Genomic DNA, 6,586 nt, shown 5'->3' on the forward strand with positions numbered 1-6,586 from the left:
TCAAATTAATTTATTTAATTTTATTTTCAACATTCATTTCCGCAAGATTTTGAGTTCCAAATTTTCTCCCCATCTCTCCTCTCTCCCCCACCCCAAGATGGTGTGCATTCTGATTCTTCCCCCAGTCTGTTCTCCCTTCTATCATGCCTGCCCCCCTCTTATGCCCTTCCCCCTTATTATCTTGTAGGGCAGTATAGATTTCTATACCTCATTGTCTGTAAAAACAATTTTTAACATTTGTTAAAATTTTGAGTTACAAATTCTCTCCCTTCTTCCATCTCCACCCACACTCATTGAGAAGGGAAGCAATTCAATATAGGTTATACATGTGTAGTTATGCAGAACATTTCCATAATAGTCATGTTGTAAAAGACTAACTGTATGTCCCTCCATCCTACCCCACCCCTCACTTATTCTATTTTCTCCTTTGACCTTGTCCCTTTTCAAAAGTGTTTGCTTCTAACTACACCCTCCCACAATCTGCCCTTCCTTCTGTCATTCCCTTCCCCTACCTCCCCCCAATCCCCTTCCCTCTTACTTTTCTGTGGGGTAAGGTACTCAATTGAGTGTGTATGCTATTCCCTCCTTAAGCCAAATCTGATGAAAGTAAGGTTCACTCATTCCCTTTTACTTCCCTCCATTGTGAAACCTTTTTCTTGCCTCTTTTACGTGAGATAATTTTCCCCATTTTATCTCTCCCTTTCTCCTCCCAATAAATTATTCTTACCCCTTAATTTTATTTTTTGGATATCATCCCTTCATATTCAACTTACCCTGTACCTTCTATCTGTCTATCTGTCTATCTCTCTCTCTATTTCTTCCAGCTACCCTAATATTGAAAAAGGTCTCATGAGTTACAAGGTAGGAAGGTAAACAGTTAAACTTCAATAGTAAGTTCATTATAATTTCTCTTTCCTTTTTACCTTTTCATGCTTCTCTTGAGTCTTGTATTTGACAGTCAGATTTTTAGTCAACCCTGGTCTTTTTAGCAAGAATGCTTGAAAGTCCTCTATTTCATTGAAAGTCCATTTTCCCCCCTGAAGTATTATACTCAGTTTTGTTGGATAGGTGATTCCTGGTTTTAATCCTCATTCCTCTGACCTCTGGAATATCATATTCCAAGCTTTTTGATCCTTTAATGTAGAAGCTGCTAGATCTTGTGTTATCCTGATTGTATTTCCACAATACTAGAATTGTTTCTTTCTGGCTGCTTGCAGTATTTTCTCCTTCACCTGGGAACTCTGGAATTTGACTACAATATTCCTAGGAGTTTTTCTTTCGGGATCACTTTCAAGAGGAGAATGGTAGATTCCATTTCTATTTTACCCTTTGATACTAGACTATCAGGGAAGTTTTCCTTGATAATTTCTTGAAAGATGATGTCTAGGTGCTTTTTTTTTATCGTGGCTTTCAGGTAGTCCAATAATTTTTAAATTCTCTCTCCTGGATCTGTTTTCCAGGTCAGTGGTTTTTCAAGTGAGATATTTCACATTGTCTTCTATTTTTTCATTCTTTTGGTTCTGTTTTATAGTTTCTTTATTTCTCATAAAGTCATTAGCTTTCATTTGCTCCATTCTAATTTTGAAGGAATTATTTTCTTCAGTGAGCTTGTGGACCTCCTTTTCCATTTGATCAATTCTGTTTTTTAAGGCATTCTCCTAATGGACTTTTTAGACCTCTTTTGCCATTTGGTTTAGTTTATTTTTAAAGGTATTATTTCATTTAGCATTTTTGGGGTCTCCTTTAGCATGCTGTTAACTCTTTTTTAAAATGATTTTCTTGCATCGCTCTCATTTCTCTACCCATTTTTTTCCTTTGTTTCACTTACTTGATTTTCAAAATCTTTTTTGAGCTCTTCCATGACCTGAGACCAATTCATATTTTCTTTGGAGGCTTTGGATGTAGGAGCTTTTGCTTTCTATCTGGTTGTATGTTTTGATCTTTCTTGTCACCAAAGTAAGATTCTATACTCTTGATTTTTTTTTCTGCTTTTTGCTCATTTTTTCATCTAGTTGTTTGACTTTTTAGCTCTTTGTCAAGGCAGGACTCTGCTTCCAGTGGGGATGGGGGGAGGGTGTACTGTCCCAAACTTCAGGGGTTTTGTGCAGCTGTTTTCAGAGATGTTTCTAGGGACTTGTGAATTTTCAGCTCTTCCAAAGTTATATGATCAAAGGAGAGTTGTTCATACCTCTCCTGGCCTGTGCTCTGTTCTGTGAGTGACTTCATGTACCCTTTTCTGCCTTGGAAGTGTGAGTAGGATTCCCTCTCCACTGCCACCATAAGCTCTGCCAGGGCAACGCTTCTCCTTGCTGCAGACCGCCACCCAGGACTGTGACCCAGATCAAAGCACAGGCAAAGCAAGAGAAACCTGCCTCAGTGCCAGCAGAGAGATCCCTGCAATCTCCCTCTGATCAGCTGTTTGATCTCCTCCAGCTTTGGTGGATTGAGAATTCCGGGAGCAGCCACTGCAATAGCCCTGGGACTGGGGCCGGATGATGCTTCTGCCTCACACTGGTCTGACAGATTTTTCCTACTGACCTTCTAAGTTGTCTTTGGTGTTGAGAAGTCTGGAAACGACTGTAGCTGTCAGTGATTCAGTGCTTTGAGGCCTGCTCTGGCCTATCTATGTCAGCGCTGCCCATGCTAGACTGTGCTCTTCTGTCATACTGGTGCAACAGACCTTTCCTGTTGACCTTTTAGTTTGTCTTGGGCTGCAGATTTGTTTCACTCTGTCATTTTGTGGGTTCTGCTGCTCTAGAATTTGTTAAGAATAAAAAATAAAAAGTAAAAGTAAGTCCCTGCTTTTACTCTGCCAATCTTGGCTCTGCCCCTACATCTTTAGCTTTTTATAGGACTTTTATTGTTGTTAACTTAGAGCATTCTTTAACATGAGTCAGTCAATAAGCATTTATTACCTATATAATGCATGTTAAATGCATGATGAGTATTATGTGTTATGCATAATTTCAAATTTTACCAATTCACAGCTTCACCAGCAGTCCATTTGTATACCTGTCTTTCTACAGTGTCTCCAGAATTGACTCTTTCCATCTTTTATCATCTTTTCCATTTTTCTGACTGTGATGCAAAGTTGTTTTAACTTTAATTTCTCTTACTATTGGTGATTTGAAACAAAGTGTCATGTGGTTTTTAATAACGTATAAGTTTTCTTTGATAGGTTTCTAATATTCTTTGATATATTGGGGAGTAGCTTTTAGTTTTACTTATTTCTGTTGTGTATACATTTTGGATATTAACCTTTTTATCAGAACTATTTGAAAAAGGATTTTTCTGCAGTTGATTATTTCTTTTTTCTCTTTTTTTTTTGCAAAAAAAGCTTTTCAATTTTATGTAATTTAAATGACTTGTTTATATTTATCTTATAAGGGGAATTTTATGTTGTGTTTTCTTTCCCATTTTTTGTGAATAATTTATGTAGTTTTCCCACAAATTTAAAGTTGTTTTTTAAAAGTGTGCTAGAATTCTCTATCTGAATCACAAGAAATTTTTTTCTTTGGTAGTTCTTTCATGGCTAGTTCAATTTTTGTTCCTAAAATTGAACTATTTAAAATCTCTTTTTGATAGTCTGTGTATTTGGGTATTATATTTTTGTAGGTTTTTGTTTCTTTTAAGTTTTCAGGTTTGTTGACTATATAGAGTAGGTCTTGATACCTACCCTCTATTCCTTCCCTGTTGTAATTTCACCTTGTTCATACTTATTTTGCTAATTGGATCTTCCTTCCCCCTTAAAATTTTTCTTTTATTGTAAACTTAAATATGAATATTAGCATTTCCATCATAATAATAGTGCCTTAATGTTTGCAAAGTTCTTTGCATCTGATATTGCATTCAGTCTTAACAATTACACTGGGAAGAAGGTGTTATTCTTATCCCCATTTTATGGATGGAAGAATTGTGGTTGTGAGAGACTTTAAGTGACTTACTCAGGGTCACACAGCTAGTAAATGTCGTAAGGTGGCATTTGGAGCCCAGGTTTTCTGGACTCCAACTCCAAATACTCTCTACACTCTGCCTTCTATCAACTATTAAAAAGAGAAAAAGGATGTATATAAAATTATGAATCTCTGAATCATGAGCAGCTTGGGTTTTTTTGTTCATTTCAAAATTAACACATCTTTTATTACTGCTCTACTTATCTTTTTAAATATTGTTTTCTTCTTTACATTAAAAAAGTGGTACATTGGTTTTCTTTTCATTGCTTTCTTTCTTTTTGTGGTATCACAGTTGCTACACCAGTGTCTTTATTCTCTACCAAAAAAACAAAACAAAACCCCAACACTACAACAAAACCTCAACCTTCTCTTCTTACCAATAAGTATAGTTAAGCAAAAGAAATACACAGATTGGGGTGGCTAGGTGGCACAGTGAGTAGAGCACCGGCCCTGGAGCCAGGAGGACCTGAGCTCAAATCCAGCATCAGACACTTAATACTTACTAGCCCTGTGACCTTGGGCAAGTCACTTAACCCCCAATTGTCCTGCCTTCCCCCCTCCAAAAAAAAGAAAAGAAACGAAATAGTCAGATCAACTGTTGGAGAATGCAGATCTCATTTTGTATTACCTCTTTACCAGAATGTGGGAAACTTTTAGAGTGTTTGTTGCTTATTGTATTGGTTAGAGTTTTCAAGTCTTTGATATATTTATTTACAATGTTATAGTCATTGCATACATTTTTTCTGTTTCATTCTGTTCATTCTGTTTTACTTCATTGAAATCCTCCCAGGTGTCCCTGAATCTGTTACCTTCATCATTTTCAGAGCAAAAATAATCCATTACATTCCTATTTCATAATATTTTCAGCCATTTCTCAAGTGATGGGCACCCACTTTGTTATTAGTATTTTACTATAACAAAATGCTGCTAAAAAATTTCTGTTCCTATGGATGTTTTCCCTCTGTATTTAACCACTTTGGGTTATATGCTTAGTAAGGCTTTTACTAGGTGGAAAAAGTGTACATAGTTTTGGGGGATCAAAATTGCTTTTCCGAATGGTTGACTCTACCTATAAAATATTTATGTTCTTATCTTCCCACATCTCTTTTTAACAATTGCTATTTTTCTTTTTTGTCATGATTTCTAATCTGGTAAATGTAAGGTAGACTCTCAGAGTTGTTTTAATTTGTTTTTCTCTTGTTAGTGATGTGGAATATTTTTTTCCCAATATGACTCTTCCCGGTTTAGGTATCAGTACCATATTTGTATCATAAAAAGAATTTGGTAGGACTCCTTCCCCAATTTTCCCAAATAGTCTATATAGTATTTGAATTAATTGTTCTTTAAATGTTTGTTAGAAATTGCTTGTAAATCCATCTGGCCCTGGAGATTTTTATCCTGGGAAGTTTATTGATAGCTTGTTCAATTTCTTTTTCTGAGATGGGGTTATTTAAGTATTTTACTTCCTCTTCCATTAATCTGGGCAATTTATATTTTTGTAAATATTCATCCATTTCACTAAGATTGTCAAATCTGTAGACATACAGTTTGGCAAAATAATTCCTAATTATTGTTTTAATTTCTGTAAAGCCACATGTGAGCAGCTTTCCAGAGGGCTGCTGCTCTGAACAGCTTCCAAGGTTCTGATCACATAGTATAGCAAACTCTATTTATTCAATAACAAGTCAGAGCAAAATATTCTCCGAAAATCAAGGTACAGCATTCACAATGTCACAATATATCACAGAAGATCAAAATACAGCATTCCTCATGTCACAACTCAATAACTTATCACTAAAATGGCCACATAGTTTTTACCAAAGTGGTCATGTAGTTTTAAACAAAGTACAGTCATTTAGTAACTCTATCATTTAGTAGCTCAATCATTCAATCATCCTTAAGGAGGCTTGCCTTCTTAAGGGACACAAAGTACAAAAGTCAAAGTCCTCCACTCATGGGATGCGGGGTGCAATTAAATTAAAACTTCAACAGTCACTACTCAGTACCCTCTTAAGGGGTAGTGGAAAGTACAAAAGCCATCCACCCCTACATCACAAGTAAATTACAATTTCATCAATCACTACTTAGTACCCACTACTCAGTACTTATCTTGACTCGAGGCAGGCTGTCAGCTTCCATGGTTCCTCTTCTGTGGTGCCAGTTCCCAACCAAATATAACCAACTGCCATCTGAGTTGGGAGGCAGACAGCTCCCATTTCCTTGTCCACCTCTCTGTGCAGTTCCTGCTCCACACTGAAGCTCACAGCAGTGTCCAGTCCACCTCAATTCCATCACAGTTTCTGTTCCTGGGAAGACAAGGCTTAACAAAGCCACAATAACATTCACACATTAACAAAGCCACATTTGTACAAAGTACTGGCACTACAGTCATGCTTTCTCAGTCTTCAGCAGCTCCACCTAGCCCTTGGAAGTCTCAGGCAGCTCTGGCACTACAAGTTTGAGTTTTGCCACCACGGTTTTGCTGCCACAAGTCTGAATTCTGTGTCTGTTCTCAGTTCTTATTTCTCTTCTCAATTCTCAGTCCAGTAGTAGCAGCCTAGCCTCCAGATGTTGGCTGAGAGAAATTCTCTCTCTCTCTCTCTCTCTCTCTCTCTCTCTCTCTCTCTCTCTCT

At 36.9% G+C, this 6,586-nt stretch overlaps 1 protein-coding gene across 4 annotated transcripts in view; it reads left to right on the plus strand.

Moving 5' to 3' along the window:
- PCNX1 (pecanex 1) overlaps window positions 1-6,586 on the plus strand; it is a 255,281-nt gene that overhangs the window by 23,031 nt on the left and 225,664 nt on the right. The window lies entirely within an intron of this gene.

The sequence above is a fragment of the Petaurus breviceps genome, unplaced genomic scaffold (assembly GCF_028583685.1).
Source record: "Petaurus breviceps papuanus isolate PSGF00001 unplaced genomic scaffold, PetGlider_PUasm1.0 189, whole genome shotgun sequence".
In the NCBI taxonomy this organism is placed as follows: Eukaryota; Metazoa; Chordata; class Mammalia; order Diprotodontia; family Petauridae; genus Petaurus; species Petaurus breviceps.